Source organism: Rutidosis leptorrhynchoides, chromosome 4 (assembly GCF_046630445.1).
Source record: "Rutidosis leptorrhynchoides isolate AG116_Rl617_1_P2 chromosome 4, CSIRO_AGI_Rlap_v1, whole genome shotgun sequence".
Classification (NCBI taxonomy): domain Eukaryota; kingdom Viridiplantae; phylum Streptophyta; class Magnoliopsida; order Asterales; family Asteraceae; genus Rutidosis; species Rutidosis leptorrhynchoides.
This window is the reverse complement of record NC_092336.1, coordinates 257,541,428-257,562,587: the sequence shown is the minus strand read 5'-3', so window position 1 is coordinate 257,562,587 and position 21,160 is coordinate 257,541,428. Positions and strand designations below refer to the sequence as shown.

Genomic DNA, 21,160 nt, shown 5'->3' with positions numbered 1-21,160 from the left:
ACAGGCAGTCTTCATTTCCTAAAAAAATAAAAATTCAGAATGGGGGGAGAAGACTAGTTCTTTAGGGTCTGCTAGGGAAAGACCATTCGGGTTCCATTTTCGAGAACTACACGAAAACAGACAATCTAACTCTAACAGAAATACATATTATCCTTTAAAGACTTGATTCTCCCCACACTTAGTTAGCTGTGGTGTCGAAATTGTGATTAACTTCGTTGTCGACTTCCATCGGACTATCTATGTAGTGTTTAACTCTGTGACCATTAACTTTAAATTCAATCCCATTTGAATTTATTAATTCTATCATTCCGTATGGGAAAACTCTTTTGACTATGAATGGTCCAGACCATCTTGATTTCAATTTTCCAGGAAATAGCTTGAATCGTGAATTGAAAAGAAGAACTCTGTCTCCTTCCTTAAATTCTTTTGAACTTCTGATTCTTTTATCATGCCATTTCTTCGTTCTTTCTTTATAGATTAACGAATTATCGTATGCTTCATGTCTTAATTCTTCTAATTCGTTTAGTTGACTTAATCGTAGACGTCCGGCTTCATGTGAATCAAGATTACATGTCTTCAAAGCCCAAAATGCTTTGTGTTCAATTTCTACTGGAAGATGACATGCTTTTCCATAAACAAGTCTAAAAGGTGTGGTTCCAATTGGAGTTTTGTAGGCTGTTCTAAAAGCCCAGAGTGCATCCTCCAATTTAATGGACCATTCCTTTGGATTTGATCCTACGGTTTTCTCTAGAATACGTTTTAAAGCTCGGTTGGTATTTTCAACTTGTCCACTTGTTTGTGGATGATATGCGGTGGAGATTTTATGAGTTACTCCATATCTTTTAAGAACTTTCTCAAGTTGATTATTACAAAAATGAGTACCCCAATCACTTATTAAAGCTTTCGGTGTTCCAAACCTTGCAAAAAGACGTTTTAAAAAGTTGACTACAACTCGTGCATCGTTAGTTGGGAGAGCTTGTGCTTCTGCCCATTTAGATACATAATCAATGGCTACGAGTATATATAGATTATTATGAGATTTTGGAAATGGACCCATAAAGTCAATACCCCAAATGTCAAATACTTCACATACTTGGATGACATTTTGTGGCATTTCATCACGTTGACTTATTTTTCCGGCCCTTTGACAAGCATCACAGGATTTGCAAAGAAGGTGTGCGTCTTTGTAAATTGTAGGCCAATAGAATCCAGCATCATAAACTTTTCTTGCTGTTAGTTGAGGCCCATAATGCCCTCTTGTTGGTCCTGTGTGACAATGGTTTAATATTTTACTGGCTTCATCTCCGAATATACATCGGCGTATTATTCCATCGGGACAACTTTTAAACAGATGTGGATCTTCCCAAAAATAGTGTTTTATATCACTGAAGAATTTCTTTCGTCTTTGGTACGATAATCCTTTTTCAAGGAATCCACAAACTAAGTAGTTTGCATAGTCTGCAAACCATGGAATTTCTTTATAATCTATCTTCAATAGATATTCATCAGGAAAGTTGTCTTGTATGGCCGATTCATTTAGAACTTCTAATTCGGGATTTTCAAGACGAGAAAGATGATCAGCGGCGAGATTTTCTGCTCCTCTTTTATCTCGGATTTCAATATCAAACTCTTGTAAGAGTAAGATCCAACGGATTAATCTTGGTTTAGCATCTTGTTTTGAAAATAGGTATCTAAGAGCAGAATGGTCGGTATAGACCACCGTTTTTGCTAGAACGAGATATGATCGAAATTTGTCAAAAACAAAGACAATAGCAAGGAGTTCTTTTTCAGTAGTTGTATATTTCGTTTGTGCTCCTTGTAACGTCTTACTAGCATAATATATAGGTTGAAATCGTTTTTCAATCCTTTGTCCTAAAACGGCTCCCATTGCAAAATCACTTGCATCGCACATTAGTTCAAATGGTAGATTCCAATTTGGTGTTATCATGATCGGCTCATTAGTTAGTTTCTCTTTAAGAATATTAAAAGATTTGATACACTCATCGGAAAAGATGAATGGAGCATCCTTTTCTAGGAGTTTATTCATAGGAGTGGCAATTTTAGAAAAATCTTTTATGAAACGTCGGTAAAAACCGGCATGCCCTAGAAAACTCCTAACTCCTCTAACATTGGTGGGATGTGGAAGTTTAGCAATTACATCTACTTTAGCTCTATCCACTTCAATTCCTTCTTTTGAAATTTTATGTCCAAGAACGATGCTAAACCAAAAATAATTTTAGCAGGAATCCGACCAATGGCTTAAAAAAAAAGTCATAGCCCAAAAACTTGATGATGTAGCGTGAGGGTACGAAATAGTATTATTTTTAATACAAAATAATACAAAATATGACACAAGTTTTATTAATTTACGGATGGGATATACCTAAACCTTGCTACAACACTATAGGCAGTGTACCTAATCGTAGAGTAGTGTAGTTTTTAGTAAGTCCGGTTCGTTCCACAGGGAGCTAGTGATTACGTACTATATTTTTATAAAACTATATTTATATAAATATATATATATATATATATATATATATATATATATATATATATATATATATATATATATATATATATATATATATATATATATATATATATATATATATATAAGTAGTAATATTATTATAAAAGGGGGGTTTTTTACCATTTAATGACCGGTTTGTCGATTTTATATTTTTAAGCGTAAAGATAAATGACAATAATTAAAGTGCGTAAAATATATAAATGACGATAAATAAAATAACAATAAATAAAATTGCGATAGAATATGAAATAAAAGGATTATGCTTATTTAAACTTCCGTAATCATGATGTTTAACGTTTTAATTTTAATTAATTGTTACTCGGGTTAATTGTCCTTTGTCATGTTTTATTTGATACCTATCTGGTTTTTATCCATAATAGTCCATCGGTCATAAATATAAAGTGCGAGTGTCCTCGTCAAATTACCCTTATACCCGAAGTCAAATATTCCAACTAATTAAGGATTTAAACTGTGACGCAGTTATCACTTCTGTCAACAATTACACCAGTTATCACTGTATGTAATCTACCCCTGTTTTGATTAGATATGAATATTAATTTACCCACTTGATCAGTTTGAATAATCAATTACCCAACTCGAATAATTAATTAAATGATTATAATAGATTCCATATGAACGTCACTAAATAGGACAACCATAATCATTATTAATTATTAGGATAATTAATTTGAAGATAGGTTCGACAGACTCCAATGAGTTGTCACTCAATTAGACAATACCCCCCATCTATTAATAGTCAATAGTCCAATTTCCACAAGTGTCGGTCTTTTGCCCAAACCTTAATTATGGTATAAAATCCAATAACCCCGTCTTAATATTTAGTCAAACATCACGATTACTTCGGCTTAAATAAGCATAATAATAACTTAGTTACGAGACATTAATTTAAAAAGGAAGAACATAACTTACAGTGATTATTAATCGTGTAGCGTTACACGGACAGAGTTTCGACTTTAAAACCCGTAAAACATTCCTTACAATAACCCAATTATTATTAAACTTAAACTAAAATTAAAATTAAAATTATAAATATATATATTACATGTAAAGAGAAAGAAAGAAGAAAAGGTGTACATAAATCGATCAAATGAATTACCTTTTATAGGCAAATATTGAATTGAAATTTTCACTTATGACCCCTTAACTATGCTCAATTAACAACTTTTTATTATTTATTATTATTCTTATAATGAATTAATTAAATATTATATTATATTCTTGTGCATAGTTGACTTGTACTTTCAGCTCCGTTGCGTCGAGCGTTGATAGTTGGCTCGGGTACCGGTTCTGGATTTTCGAACGTCCTTTCGTATAATTTAATATCTTGTACTTTGTGTTTTGTAACTTGTACTCTTGTCATTTTTAGACGTTTCTCATCAATAAATTGAACCTTTTGAATTGTATCTTGTACATTTGAGCTTTTTGGACGTTTGTGTCTTCAAATCTTCGTTTTCGCCTTTTGTCTTCGCACTTATTTATTTAAAAAATTACAATGAAAATATAATACAATTACATATGAAAACCTACTATTTAGAAGGGATATTGCTATGAAATATATGTTCCTTTTTAGCCTTATCAAATATCCCCACACTTGAGCGTTGCTTGTCCTCAAGCAATACAGAACTTGAAATAAAAACATACATGAATCACTTTTTTATTCATCACACTTTGTACATTAGTGATTTTGATATGGTGGTATAAACAATGATAGTAACGATAGAACCATGGTTAAAGGTGGGTGTGTCATCCACAGTTGCCTCGGGTTTAGGTTAACGACACTTGCAATCAAATAGCCGATTTACTTTCAGTTTCCAAAGCAAAGTGCACATTTGAAAGGTGGTTTACAGTCCCACATGACTATGAAAATGTAGATCCTTAAGGAAATTGGATCTTTATGAAAACATTTGATCTTTTTGAAAATTTAATCTAGCTTTTACCCTAGATAATTTTTCCGGAATAACCCTTCACCGGTGTTTGTAAAATATTTTTGTGGGTTGTGTGGGTTTCAGATTTGAAAATTTTAGCTCAACACTTGTGGTTTTGTGTTACCCACTTGCTAACCTTGTATTGGGAAAGCAACACGTCCAGTTTACTTGTTCCGTATATTACCTTTCGGTAAACTACCGTCCGGTTGTAAAGGAAAGCGATGAACAAGAAACTGTTAAGGCAATGTCTAATGACATGCATATGATTATGGTCTTAAAATGTGTCGGATGCTAGTACTATCCTTTGTAGGAGCAATAGTAAAGATCATCCTATGATTTTTCGGTCTGGCACAAGGTCCTGTCTCCGACCATGCTATGCAACCACCGTTTCTTACGGTTGACACCCGATTTGATTCAGGTGACCTAATAAATTCTGATGAATTCTCAGGATTTTACGTTCAATGGTAATGAACGCATTGAAAATAGGTTTTCAGAAAACAAATCGGTTTTATTTTTGATCAAAATATTTTCTCGTTCAAGCTCGAGTTTAGATATCATTGAATTCCATGAGTTTGTAATTCTCAATCTTTAAGGTCAATCTCTAGGATTGAGTAATATCAGTCTTAAAAGCTGATTTTTGATCTTTAAGGAGATTATCCTTTCTGAGGATTTGATTCATTAGTCTTATCAAGCTAATTTGCACGGTGCCCCCCCATTGTGCGAGACAAATCCTTCTCATGGTTAGGATAAATCTGACCACATGGCGACCCTGTTTGATGCTGAGGTCCGTGGATTTCCTGCTGATTTTAGAGATGACTTTTCTAGATTTTTCGTCAACCTACAGCTAGTCTGGACGACAACTTCATGACTTAAATCAAGAAGTGCATTTCTTTTTCGGAAGACTTTACTTCCTTTTAATGATGGAATTGATTCATCGTGTAGATCCATCTTTCTTACAGTAAATCGGGTAAACCAGTTAATTTAGTCCAAAGTAAAAGCACCTACAATAACTTTACAAAAAACATGTGATAGATAGTTTTTAATTGAATAACTTGGTACATTCTCCCCACACTTGGCATTTTTCATGCGTCTTTTTATATCTTAATAAATAAATTCAAGCATTTTAGTTGTTTCTCAATTTATGTCCTTTCCGAGGTAACAATAATTTCGGCATTAACACCTAGTTTTATCGTTCATAAATATGTATAAACATGATTTTGAGTTCATTTAGTTAAAAAATTTTAAAATTTTCATAATATTTAGAAAATAAGCCAAGTATAAACCCGAGAGAATTTATAACCCTTCCCCACACTTGAGATCATGCAATGCCCTCATTTGCATGAAATCAGACTATAATTATAAATTCATGAGGGTGATTAGTGTAGGAAAGTGATTAAAAATACCCAGTTTGTAATTACAAAGCTCGTCGAATGATAGATGGCGCGCCTCATCGTTCATTCCTTCATTTATTATATCACATTTGTTGTTTTGCATCTTGTCGTCAAAATCAGTAGCTTTTGCTGAACTTAATGTTAGTCTTTGAAAGTGCGTTGTTTTACCCTGTTGTTTACATGATAAAATACAAACATATATACATATTTTTAAAGTTGGGTATATTACCCCACGTTCAAAAATTTATAAAATCAAATATATTTTTTTTTGCATACTTTAAATCAATAAAATTAAAAATAATGATGACAAAATTTTTCGCCCCGCCCTCGGGTAAAGTAATTTCGGCTCAACGACCTAGTCTTCAACTCACGACGAATTTTAGAAATCATTTTTTTCAACTTAATGAAATAAAGTAAATTTTTGTTTTTAAATTCACACAAAACTTAAAAAGAAAACATATTAATTTCATATAAAACCTAAAAAACAAAAAAATTCAGAATGGGGGGAGAAAACTAGTTCTTTAGTGTCTGCTAGTGGAAAAGACCAATCGGATTTCATTCTCGGAACTACACGAGAACAGAACAACTAACTCCAAACAGCATTTTATTTTTAGAATATTTGAATCTCCTCACACTTAGGTAGATGTGGTGTCGAAATTGTGATTAACTTCATCGTCAATTTCTCTTGGACCATAATCAACTTGCATATCTGTGACTTTTGCTTTAAGCCAGTGACCAGCTTTTTCCATAATATCCACAAATTCAACTAGCTTCGCCTTTTCTTTAGGCGACAGATTGGATACTAACCGGTTATATAACTTAAAGTTCCCCTTACTTTTAGCATCAATAACCCGTTTAAAAAGTTTCTTCATTGAACTGTTAATAACGGGGTCATTTAATTTCGTATCAACTCTGGGGTTCTTTATTATCAAGTCATCATTAGGTGTTACTTCATTTTCCCCACACTTAGGCGTTCTATTATTGATAAGCGTTACCGTTGGAGTTGGTAAAACAACATGGTTCTTACCAATCGTTTTTGTCGGTTCAACGGTTTTGGTTTGTGGATATTTAAACTTTCGAATCATAAAGGTAATCGATTTCTCATCATTACTAAGTGTCATTCTACCCTTTCTTACATCAAATAACGCCCCGGTGGACGCTAAGAATGGTCGACCTAAAATTAGAGGAACGTTTGAGTCCTCTTCTATGTCAATGATAATGAATTCGACTAGAAAGGTTAAATTACCTACTTGAACGGGTAGGTTGTCAGCAATTCCAACTGGGTGCTTAATGGTTTGATCAAGGAGTCGAACACTCATATCTGTTGGAGTTAACTCACCTACACCTAATCTCTTATATAATGAAAGAGGCATAACACTCACACTTGAACCTAAATCTGCTAGTGCATCATACATGACACAGTCACTAAGTAGACAAGGAACAATAAATTCACCCGGATCACCTACCCTTGGTGGAGGATTTGGTGGAACTGACTTCACCGGGTTTACTTCTACTGTTTTTGTTTCTTGCACTTTTTTATTCTTCTTCTTCTTCTTCTTCTTCTTCTTTCCAGAGGTATCACAAACTTTATTACCTATTACTTGCTCATACTCAACTCCTTTTCTTGGAAACGAGATGGGTGGTCTGTATGGTGCCACCACTGGCTTTACATACTCGGGTGGTGGTGGTGGTGTAACTTCTTTATTGTTACTTACATCTAAAACCTCCCCATCTTCTGATGCTGGTTTTTCAGAATTTGTTGAAACCATATTAACATTTTCATTCCGAGGATTTACTTCAGTATTACTCGGTAGCTTTCCTTGTTTCCTTTCACTCATCAATCTAACAAGAGTACCTACTTGTTTTTTTAGATTCAAAATAGAAGCTTGTTGAGTTCTAAATGACTGATCAAACCTCTCATTCGTTTGAGTTTGAGTTTCAATAAATTGTGTTTGAGATTCAACTAGCTTATATACCACTTCTTCCAGATTTAACTTTTTCTCTTCAGTTTGTTGTGGTGGTTTATACAAGCCAGGTCTTTGTTGATTGAAAGTGTTGTTTTGAGTTGGTTGGTTATTCGGACCTTGTTGGTTATACGAGTTATTGTCGGGTCCTTTTGGATTGTAAAGAATGTTTTGATTTCGATTGAAGTTTGGCCTTGGCGGTTGATAATTATTCTGATAACTATTTTCCAGCCTTTGGTTCATGTAGACAACATTCTCACGTTGTTCCATCATTTGTTCAATGTGACAGTCTTTCATTAAGTGTGGTCCACCGCATTGCTCACAACTGATTCGTATTGCGTGAATATCTTTATTCATCTTTTCCATTCGTCTCTCGAAAGCATCTATTTTTGCGGAAACGGAATCAAAGTTATGGCTAGAATCGGCTCTAGCCGCTTTAGATGAACGATATATATCTTTCTCTTGGTGCCACTCATGAGAGTGGGAGGCTGTGTTATCAATAATTTTGTAAGCTTCAGTTGCGGTTTTCTTCATAATGGAACCACCAGCTGTTATGTCGATGTCTTTTCGTGTAGCAACGTTGACACCTTGGTAGAATATTTGTACTATTTGATAAGTGTCTAAACCGTGTTGAGGACATCCTCTCAACAACTTTCCAAATCTTGTCCACGCCTCATATAGAGTTTCATTTGACTTTTGTGTGAACGTAACAATTTCTCCTTGAAGTCTCACGGCTTTAGATGCCGGAAAGAATCTTTTAAGAAATTTCTCAACTAAAACATCCCATGTGTCAATCGCCCCTTCAGGTAACGATTCTAATCAATCTTTGGGCTCTCCCTTTAAAGTCCAGGGAAACAACATGAGATAGATCTGTTCATCCTCAACTTCTCGAATTTTGAATAGTGTACAGATCCTATTAAACGTACGAAGATGTTCGTTTGGATCTTCCTTCGGCGCACCACTATATTGGCACTGAATAGTTACCATGTGTAGGATTTGTCCTTTGATTTCATAATCTGGCGCATTAATGTCTGGCTTAATAATGGCGTGACCTTGGCCCGTGCGTGTGGCTCTCATTCGGTCTTCCATACTTAGAGGTTCCAGATTTTCCATAATTGAATTTGTTGAATACGAATCACTAGAAGATTCTGATTTAATGGTTTGTGGTTCAGGAGGAATGATTAGTGGTTCTGGATCTTGGAATTGTCCCTGAATATTCTCCGGATTCTCAATTGTGAGGTCGGGTTCAAAAGATGGATTATCGGAAATTTGAGTTGGAGTTCTTGGTCGACTAGATGATGATTCTAAAGAAAAATCAACGGCGACAATATTGGCTAGATGTCTTGATCGAGTTATAGGTGGTGAACGTATGAAAGGTGGTGAACGTTTTACTCGGTGCATTCACTGAATATCCTATTAGTTTTTAAAAGGAAAGAAAAATTATATAAGTTATCCAATTAATAGACTTTTCTGATTTTGCCCACGTTTCGAATAGCCAAAAGATGCAGCAGAGGGGCAGGATTCGTTTGGTCTCAATATAATTGAGTACTGTTTGGCTCCAATAACCTGGTCCACGTACAAATTCAACTATTACTACGAACCAGAAAATTTTGATGTCTATCAATTTAACAACTTAAAATAAATTTTCGTAATTTTAAGAAATTTAGATAAGAAGTAGAATAAAAATCTTATCCTAAAACTAGAATAGCGAGAAATAAGAAAGAAAAAAAACGCGTCGAAAAATAAAAGGTCGAAAAATAGGCGTCGAAAAATAAAAATAAGAAAGTAGCGCGAAAAACGGCGTCGTAAAATTCTAAAGCACATAAATCTTAGTCTAAGGAATAAGCACTTAAGGGATTTTACGGCAAACCTAAAAATTCTAGAAATAAAAATAACTATGGCAAAACTAAACTTAATACTAAAAACTGTAACTAGAGTCTAAAAATCTAAAGGTAATAAAAAAAAACTTTTTTTTAATTTTATTTTATATTTCGTTTTTTAAGGATTTTAAATTTTTTTTTTTAAATTTTTTTTTTTAAATTTTCTTTATAAAAAAAATACTTGATGTGGTAGCGGAGTGGTATAAAATACTATTAATTTTAGCAGGAAAATACTATTAAATACGATACAATTTTACACAAGATATTTATTTATTTATAGAATAGATATACTTAAACCTTGCTACAACACTTATAGGCAGTGTACCTAATCGTACAGTAGTGTAGTTTTTAGTAAGTCCGGTTCGTTCCACAGGGAAAATCTTTAAACAAAGCTTAACGCTATATTAGTTTACTTTTATAAAAATACAAATATATATAAGTAATAATATTATTATAAAGTGGGATTTTTACCGTTTAATGACCGGTTTGTCGATTTTAAAACTTTAGTCGCAGTTAAAACCAAATGTAAAATAATAAATAAATACAAGACTTAATTTAAAGCGTAAAGTAAATAACGATTATGAAATTGCGAATAATAAAAGTGCGATAAAATAAACTTGTGATAATTAAAAAGTACGATAATTAAAAGTACAATTAAATAACAATAAATAAAGGTGCGATAATTAGAAGTGAAATTAAATATAAAATAAAGGAAATTAAATATGAAATAAAAGAATTATGCTTATTTAAACTTCCGTAATCATGATGTTTGACGTGTTGTTTTTAGTTTTATGCCCATGGGTTAATTGTCCTTTGTCCTGGATTATTTAATATGTCCGTCTGGTTTTTGTCCATAACAGTCCATCAGTCATAAATATAAAGTGCGAGTGTCCTCGTCAAATTATCCTTATACCCGAAGTTAAATATTCCAACTAATTGGGGACTTAAACTGTAACAAGATTTTAATACTTTGTTTAATAATTACACCAGGATGTCGACTGAGTGTAACCCAAGGTTTTAATATTTTGTTATCAATTATACCAAGTGTCCTTGTACATAATTTCACCCCTGTTTTAATTATTCTAGTGGCTATTAATCCATTCCCGTGTCCGGTTAAATGAACGATTATTCGTACATATAAATACCCCGCCCATCGTGTCCGATCGAGTGTATATGGTAATTTATAGGGACGCCCAATTGTAAATCTTTATATTAACATTAACAAACTATCATTTAGTTAAACAAATATAAAGCCCATTAATAGCCCATAGTCTAATTTCCACAAGTGTCGTTCCTTTGTCCAAACCCCAATTATGGTACAAAGCCCAATTACCCAATTTTAGTAATTAGCCCAACATCATGATTACTTCGGATTAAATAAGCATAATAATAACTTAGCTACGAGACATTAAATTAAAAAGGTTGAACATAACTTACAATGATTAAAAATAGCGTAGCGTTACACGGACAGAATTTCGACTTACACCCTTACAACATTTGCTAACATACCCTTATTATTAGGATTAAAATTAAAATTAAAATTAAAATTAAAATTAAAATATAAATATAAATATTTACGTATAGATATAGAGAGGATGGATATATGAGTGTGAAAAATGATCAGAATTCGGTTGGCTTTATAGGAAATTGAGTTCAGGGATACTCCGTGACTCGCGGTAATTTTTGCCTTCAAACTCCGCGAGTCGCGGAGTTTGAAAATACAGCTCACTCCAAATTGGATCTTAGTCTGCCGACGGTTTTGAATATTAATATAATATATAAATAATTATAAGAATTATTTAAATATTATATTATATTTATGTGCATAGTTGACTTGTAATTTTTAGTCCATTGCGTCGAGCGTTGAGAGTTGACTCTGGTCCCGGTTCCGGATTTTCGAACGTCCTTGCGTACAATTTAATATCTTGTACTTTGCGTTTTGAATCTTGTACTTTTGTAATTTCGAGACATTTCTTATCAATAATTGGAACCTCTTTGATTGTATTTTGTACTTTTGAGCTTTTTGGTCGTTTGCGTCTTCAATTCGTCGAATCTGTCTTTTGTCTTCACCTTTTATTATTTAAACGAATATCACTTTTAAATAGAACAATTGCAACTAAAAGCTTGTCTTTCTTGAGGAATAATGCTATGAAATATATGTTCGTTTTTATCAAATATTCCCACACTTGAGCGTTGCTTGTCCTCAAGCAATTTCGTCTTGAAATACTAGAATCACTTCTTTATTCTTCACACTTTGTACATCAATGATTTCTATACCGCGGTATAAACAATGGTAGTAACGATATGGTTTACAGTCCTACATGACTATAAAAATTTAGATCCATTAAGGAAATTAGATCTTTATGAAAACATTTGATCTTTTGAAAATTAAATCTAGTTTTTACCCTAGATAAGTTTTCCGGAATAACCCTTCACCGGTGTTTGCAAAATATTTTTTTGTGGGTTTGGTGGGTTTCAGATTTGAAAATTTTAGCTCAAAACTTATGGTTTTGTGTCACCCACTTGCTAACCTTGTATTTGGAAAGCAACACGTCCAGTTTACTTGTCCCGTATATTACCTTTCGGTAAACTACCGTCCGGTTATAAAGGAAAGCGTTGAACAAGCAACTGTTAAGGCAATGTCCCCTGACATGCTTTTAATTATGGTCTATAACGTGTCGGACGCAATTACTATCCTTGGTAGGAGCAATAGTAAAGCTCACCCTTATGATTTTTTGGTCTGGCACAAGGTCCTGTCTTTGACCACTATGCAACCACCGTTCTTACGGTTGACACCCGATTTAGTTCAGGTGACCTAATGAATTCCAGGTGAATTCCTAGGATTTTACGTTCAATGGTAATGAACGCATTGAAAATAGGGTTTTCATAAAACAAATCGGTTTGTAATTTTGATCAAAATATTTTCTCGTTCAATCTCGAGTTTAGATATCATTGAATTCCATGAGTTTGTAATTCTCAATCTTTAAGGTCAATCTCAAGGATTGAGTAATATCAGGCTTAAAAGCTGATTTTTGATCTTTTAAGGAGATTATCCTTTCTGGGGATCTGATTCATTAGTCTTATCCAGCTAATTTGCATGGTGCCCCCCATTTTACGAGATAAATCCTTCTCATGGTTAGGATAAATCTGACCACTTGGCGACCCTGTTTAATGCTGAGGTCCGTGGATTTCCTGCTGATTTTAGTGATGACTTTTCTAGATTTTTCGTCAACCTACAGCTGGTTTGGATGACAACTTCTTGACCTAAATCAAGAAGCGCGTGTCTTTTTCGGAAGACTTTACTTCCTTTTAATGATGGAATTGATTCATCGTGTAGATCCATCTTTCTTATAGTAAATCAGGTAAAACTTTTTAGTTTAGTCCAAAGCAAAAGTATTTTCAGTTATTTGTACAAAAATATGTGATATATGTTTTGAATAACTTGGAGAATTTTCCCACACTTGGCTTTTATTTTTCTTTTTATTGTCCTCTATTCCATTTTAAATGAATTTTAACATTTTGGTTTGTTTCTCAATTTATGTCCTTTCCGAGGTTACAATAATTTCGGTGTTAAAACCTAGTTTTATAGTTCATAAATATGTATAAACATGATTTTGAGTTCATTTAATTGAAAATTTTGAAAAATTTTACTAGAATTGGGTAGTCAGTATATAAGACTAGGGCTGTTCTTTATTATCAGAGAGCACTAGATTCTAATACAACTACTGCTTTACTAGTATTTTTAATGGTAACCCAGTGTTTAAGATAAAAATTTTAAAATCCGAAAGAATTTAACCCCTTCCCACACTTAAGATCTTGCAATGCCCTCATTTGCAAGAAATCAGTAACAATTTAAATTATTGAGGGTGATTTGTGTGAAAATGATTAAATTTTACCAAAGTTTCCAAATATATTTGCGTTTGTTTGCAGAATGATAAATGGTGCACATCATTTGTTCATACCGTCTTGTTGTTATTTCACATATATTTTGCATCTTGTCGTCAAAATTAGTTGCTTTTGCTGAACTTAATGGCAGTCTTTGAAAATGCGTTGTTTTACCTTGTTGTGTACATAAGATAAACTGCAAACATATATACATATTTTTGAAGTTTGGTATATTACCCCACATTCAAAAATTATTAAAATCTAAGAATAAAAGTTAGAAAATTATAAAAACTATTACAATATTAACATAAGTATTAAACGTATCAACATTAAAAATTACAAAATAAATAAAACTAAGTAGACTAGGGATGATACTGATACCAATAGGGGTTCCATGCATAACCATAGGTGCTATAGAATGCTTCGGCTGGGTTATACGTAGGATACGGTGGTTGCATCTCTATAGACCAGGGAGGGAATATGGGTTTTGGAGTAGGAATATAGTTTCTACCTATATGTTGGCAATGAGCTATGATTTGGTTTTGATGAACTTGCCAATCTTCAAATGCTCTCTGTCTAGCATTTTCGTACTCCTGTGAAGCTATAAACCTTTGCATTTCTTGCATTTCATTTCCCCCTCCTACATTACCTTGTTGTTGGTTTCTCTCAACCTGTGGATGTCTACCATGGTATTGTACTGCGGCGTTATTTCGCCTCTTCAAAACTTTCGCACCATGGTATACATTTAAACCTATTGTATCGCGGGGTTCTGGTTCTTAAACTAATAATCCCCACGACTTATATCCAAACCGAGATATTCAGCAATCAAAGTAATAAAAATACCACCTCCTATTATGCTATGCGGTCTCATCCCCCTAACCATAGCTGATAAATAATAACCCACACAATAAGGTATACTTACAGCGCTTTGTGGGTCTCGAATACACATATGGTAAAACAAATCATGTTCATTTACCTTTTCCTTGTTCTTACCTCTTTATGTAATCGAATTAGCTAAAAACCTATGAATTACTCTTAATTCAGCTCTATCTATATCCAAATAAGAGTAATTTCCCCCTTTGAATCGGTGATGGCTTGTCATTTGACTCCATACACCATGTGTATCAAAATTTTCATCTATCTTTCTACCATTTAGTATCAACCCTCTACAATCGGCAGATGCTAACTCCTCAGGCGTATATATACGTAAAGCCTGAGCCATGTCTAGTAAAGACATGTGGCGCATCGAACCTCCTAGCAAAAATCTAATAAAAGATCGATCGGTTAAACTAGCTACCCGATCATTTAATTCTATACTACACAACAATTCTTCACACCATACTTTATATACAGGTCTACGCATGGTGAATAAACGTACCCAGTCGTTAAAAGTAGAATTACCATACCTCTGTGCAAGTAATTCCCTAATTGGCCCGGCCAATTCTACAGCTTCTAATGGTCCCCATTATATGACCCTAGGTACCTCAACAACTTTAGAATGAAGAGTATGCAAACCCCTTTGGTATTTTGGTTAATCTATCCAAAGTCTGTCAAATCTCAGGTTCGGGTGCAAATCTTCCAAGTGCATATCAGAAAATGTCATGACTGGATGAGGTATATCTTGCTTGTAGTAGTTATCCACCTCCTGTTGTTCCGCATTATCAGCAGGAGCATTGCGAGTTTGGGATGAAGATTCACCCCTTTCAGTCTGCAAAATACATCAAACACAATTTTTGTGCATCCAAATATGCATTAGTGTCAGTAAAATCATCAATCAAAATAATTACAATGACATGATCAATTTATATCAAACTTAAGCTCATTTTCACATTTTTTATTAAATCTATACTTTTTCAAATAAGCATATACGAAAATGTTCGCCAAGTTCATAAGCATTCAACTCAAATAACATGTCAAAATAATCATTACTAGCAATTAAACAAGTTTCACATGGCATTATCTTTCAAAAATCAAGTTCATGAATTTTAGACTTGAAAAAGTCCACTTTAATTCTCAAAATCATGTTTAGGCTCAAAGTTTGGATCATTTAACTACCTAAACATGTTACACTACTTAATTTAGCAACAATTCATGACAAAAATCGGCCATAACCTGTTTATATCAAAAAGCCCCAAATTGCTCAAGAACACAAACCCTAGATTACTCAAAATTTGAAGTTTAAGGCTTCTAATCATGTTAAATAGCATCAATCTAGGTTATACAAGCATAATACATAAACAATTTAAGCATAATTACACTAAAAAGCATCAAAATCAAATTGGGGAAAAAATTGCTCAAGAACACTAATTTTCGGATTAAATGGTGTTTAGGTGTAGAAATTTACAGTTTTTCTTGAGTAATTCCTTGATAGCATCCTTCTCAACATGATTTTAGTAAAAGATTTGATGATTAACGGTTAAAAATTGTGATTTTGGGGGTGTTTTTGCGGGTTTTTTCGGAGTATTTTCGCTGTATGTTTGAGTTGTGGTGTGGACTGATCAGTTCTTTGCGTTTTATTTTTTTTCTGTATTTCGGTCCCTCCGCGAGTCGCGGGGTTTAAAGCTTCAAACTCCGCGAGTCGCGGAGTTTGTTTTTTTTTTGTTTTTTTTTAACATCTTATATTAATTAAAACAATTAAGTAATTAATTTTAAAATTTTGTTTCCCTTGTTATTTAGAACGAGGTCGTTTCGGATCGATGTCCTAGTCCGTCCGTCGACAAAATTTTAAAATTTGTCTTTTTGTAGCGATTGTTTTAAAAGCCAAGATTTTTGGGTATTTTAATGTTTTTGGCATACTTTAATTCAATAAGATTAAAAATAATGATAATAAAAGTACTCGTCCCTCCCTCGGGTAAAGCAATTTCGGTTCAAAGACCTAGTCTTCAACTCACGACGAATTTTAAAAATCATATTTTTAACTTAATGAGATAAAGTAAATTTTTGTTTTTAAATTCACACAACTTAAATATAAAATTCAAAATTAATATTAAAAATTCACACCAAACTTAAAATTTGAAATGCATAAAATAAAAAATTCATATTATAAATTCGCACCAAACTTATATTAATTTTTCAAATATTTACAATTTTAAAAATATTGTTTTTACAAAGTTTACAATATTAATTTAAGATTTAAATATTAATTTTAAAAACATGGTAAAAATAAAATTAAAAATCTTTTTGGCTTTTTATCCCACTTTAATCAATCAAATATTATCAAAAATATGCGCCCCTCTTTTCGGTAAAGTAATTTCAGTTCCAAGACCTAATTTAACTCATGACGAATTTTTGAAATATTTTGGGTTGATTGATTAAAGATATTTATACCTTAAGAATAAACGTTAAATTTCGCAGTGATGTAATAAATTTTTGAATGATATCAATAATTTCGGTCGCCAAACCTAATTTTATTCAATACCAATTTAATACTTTATAGCAAACAAATTAGCGTTTATTATCAAAAGGTTAAAAATAAAAAAAAAATTAAAAACTGTACAAACATACCTGTGAAATAGATTTCTTAGTTATATGATCTATCCCATTCATAAGATAGTCGGTTTAATTAGTTTTCCATGGCTACATAGGCGTAACCTCGGGCATTCAGTGTCTTTTCTTCTAAACATATGAACGGTCCATCTCTGCATAAAGTAAGAAATTCGGTATTTGAATAGGTTTGATTATTTGAACATTTACCTCCATGTGACCATTTTCCGCATTTGTGACATCTTTCTAGGTGTCGTGCTCTTCTTTTCGCTGCGGATTTTGATTTTCCTTTACCAAATTGTAACTTAGTATCTTCGCATCTGGATTCTTTTCTAACTCCGTCCAATCTTTCTCTGATTACTGATACTATTTCACTCGGTAGTGTGTCATTATTACGTTTAGTGATCAAAGCGTGTAGCATTAGACCATGGTTTAGTTCACAGGCAGTCTTCATTTCCTAAAAAAATAAAAATTCAGAATGGGGGGAGAAGACTAGTTCTTTAGGTTCTGCTAGGGAAAGACCATTCGGGTTCCATTTTCGAGAACTACACGAAAACAGACAATCTAACTCTAACAGAAATACATATTATCCTTTAAAGACTTGATTCTCCCCACACTTAGTTAGATGTGGTGTCGAAATTGTGATTAACTTCGTTGTTGACTTCCATCGGACTATCTATGTAGTGTTTAACTCTGTGACCATTAACTTTAAATTCAATCCCATTTGAATTTATTAATTCTATCGTTCCGTATGGGAAAACTCTTTTGACTATGAATGGTCCAGACCATCTTGATTTCAATTTTCCAGGAAATAGCTTGAATCGTGAATTGAAAAGAAGAACTCTGTCTCCTTCCTTAAATTATTTTGAACTTCTGATTCTTTTATCATGCCATTTCTTCGTTCTTTCTTTATAGATTAACGAATTATCGTATGCTTCATGTCTTAATTCTTCTAATTCGTTTAGTTGACTTAATCGTAGACGTCCAGCTTCATGTAAATCAAGATTACATGTCTTCAAAGCCCAAAATGCTTTGTGTTCAATTTCTACTGGAAGATGACATGCTTTTCCATAAACAAGTCTAAAAGGTGTGGTTCCAATTGGAGTTTTGTAGGCTGTTCTAAAAGCCCAGAGTGCATCCTCCAATTTAATGGACCATTCCTTCGGATTTGATCCTACGGTTTTCTCTAGAATACGTTTTAAAGCTCGGTTGGTATTTTCAACTTGTCCACTTGTTTGTGGATGATATGCGGTGGAGATTTTATGAGTTACTCCATATCTTTTAAGAACTTTCTCAAGTTGATTATTACAAAAATGAGTACCCCGATCACTTATTAAAGCTTTCGGTGTTCCAAACCTTGCAAAAAGACGTTTTAAAAAGTTGACTACAACTCGTGCATCGTTAGTTGGGAGAGCTTGTGCTTCTGCCCATTTAGATACATAATCAATGGCTACGAGTATATATAGATTATTACGAGATTTTGGAAATGGACCCATAAAGTCAATACCCCAAATGTCAAATACTTCACATACTTGGATGACATTTTGTGGCATTTCATCACGTTGACTTATTTTTCCGGCCCTTTGACAAGCATCACAGGATTTGCAAAGAAGGTGTGCGTCTTTGTAAATTGTAGGCCAATAGAATCCAGCATCATAAACTTTTCTTGCTGTTAGTTGAGGTCCATAATGCCCTCCTGTTGGTCCTGTGTGACAATGGTTTAATATTTTACTGGCTTCATCTCCGAATATACATCGGCGTATTATTCCATCGGGACTACTTTTAAACAGATGTGGATCTTCCCAAAAATAGTGTTTTATATCACTAAAGAATTTCTTTCGTCTTTGGTACGATAATCCTTTTTCAAGGAATTCACAAACTAAGTAGTTTGCATAGTCTGCAAACCATGGAATTTCTTTATAATCTATCTTCAATAGATATTCATCAGGAAAGTTGTCTTGTATGGCCGATTCATTTAGAACTTCTAATTCGAGATTTTCAAGGCGAGAAAGATGATCAGCGGCGAGATTTTCTGCTCCTCTTTTATCTCGGATTTCAATATCAAACTCTTGTAAGAGTAAGATCCAACGGATTAATCTTGGTTTAGCATCTTGTTTTGAAAATAGGTATCTAAGAGCAGAATGGTCGGTATAGACCACCGTTTTTGCTAGAACGAGATATGATCGAAATTTGTCAAAAGCAAAGACAATAGCAAGGAGTTCTTTTTCAGTAGTTGTATAGTTCGTTTGTGCTCCTTGTAACGTCTTACTAGCATAATATATAGGTTGAAATCGTTTTTCAATCCTTTGTCCTAAAACGGCTCCCATTGCAAAATCATTTGCATCGCACATTAGTTCAAATGGTAGATTCCAATTTGGTGTTATCATGATCGGCGCATTAGTTAGTTTCTCTTTAAGAATATTAAAAGATTTGATACACTCATCGGAAAAGATGAATGGAGCATCCTTTTCTAGTAGTTTATTCATAGGAGTGGCAATTTTAGAAAAATCATTTATGAAACGTCGGTAAAAACCGGCATGCCCTAGAAAACTCCTAACTCCTCTAACATTGGTGGGATGTGGAAGTTTAGCAATTACATCTACTTTAGCTCTATCCACTTCAATTCCTTCTTTTGAAATTTTATGTCCAAGAACGATGCCCTCTTTAACCATAAAATGGCATTTCTCCCAATTAAGAACTAGATTTGATTGTTCGCATCTAATAAGCATTCGTTCCAGATTAACTAGACATGATTCAAATGTATCACCGAAGACTGAAAAATCATCCATGAAAACTTCCATGCATTCTTCTATCATGTCATGAAAAATCACCATCATACACCTTTGAAAGGTTGCAGGGGCGTTACACAGTCCAAATGGCATGCGTTTGTAAGCAAAAGTACCATAAGGGCACGTGAATGTGGTTTTCTCTTGGTCCTCGGGTGCTATTGGAATTTGAAAATATCCGGAAAATCCATCTAGAAAACAATAGTAACTATTTCCGGCTAATCTTTCCAACATTTGATCTATGAAAGGTAAGGGAAAGTGATCTTTTCTGGTGGCGTCATTTAATTTTCTATAATCAATACATACACGCCATCCTGTTACAGTCCTAGTAGGAATAAGCTCATTTTTCTCATTTGTAATGACAGTCATGCCACCCTTCTTAGGCACGCATTGAACTGGGCTTACCCATGGACTATCAGAAATTGGATAAATTAAACCTGCATCTAGCAGTTTAATAATCTCTTTCTTAACAACATCTTGCATATTAGGATTTAGTCTTCATTGGCGTTGCACATACGTTTTATGACCTTCTTCCATAAGGATTTTATGTGTGCAATATGAAGGACTTATTCCTTTAATATCATGAATTTTCCATGCAATGGCTGGTTTATGAGCTTTCAACACAGAAATGAGTTGTGATTTCTCATTTTCAGTAAGAGAAGACGATATTATTATAGGTAATTCAGATTCACCATGTAAATAAGCGTATTCCAAATGGTTTGGAAGTGGCTTTAACTCTAATTTCGGAGGTTCTTCTATCGATGATTTGTATCGATATCTGTCTTCTTCTTTTAGCATTTGAATTTCTTCTGTTGTTGGTTCATATCCATTAGCTATAAGTGTAGCTAACATTTCAGCTTCATCAATTGGTTCATTACCTTCTCCTAAAGAACATTCTCCTGTTCCTTGTAATTCTGGAAATTCTTCTAATAATTCTGCATGTGCATCTATAGTTTGAATATAATAACATGTATCATCTGCAGATTGTGGTTGTTGTATTGCTCTATCAACTGAAAAGGTAACACTCTCGTCCTCTATACTTAGGGTCAATTTCTTACCGAACACGTCAATCATTGCTTTAGCCGTGTTTAAGAATGGTCTTCCTAATATGAGAGGAACTTGAGAATCTTCTTCCATGTCCAGAACAACAAAATCTACTGGAAATACTAAAGTACCAACTTTAACTAGCATGTTCTCCATTATCCCTCTAGGATATTTTATTAATCTATCGGCTAGTTGTATGCTTATTCTGGTTGGTTTCAATTCTCCAAGGTCTAGTTTAGCGTATAGTGAAT

General features: G+C 33.5%; 1 pseudogene; it reads right to left on the bottom strand.

Annotated features, from left to right (window-relative positions):
• Positions 1-21,160, bottom strand: part of LOC139841578 (uncharacterized) — a 112,218-nt pseudogene that overhangs the window by 79,835 nt on the left and 11,223 nt on the right.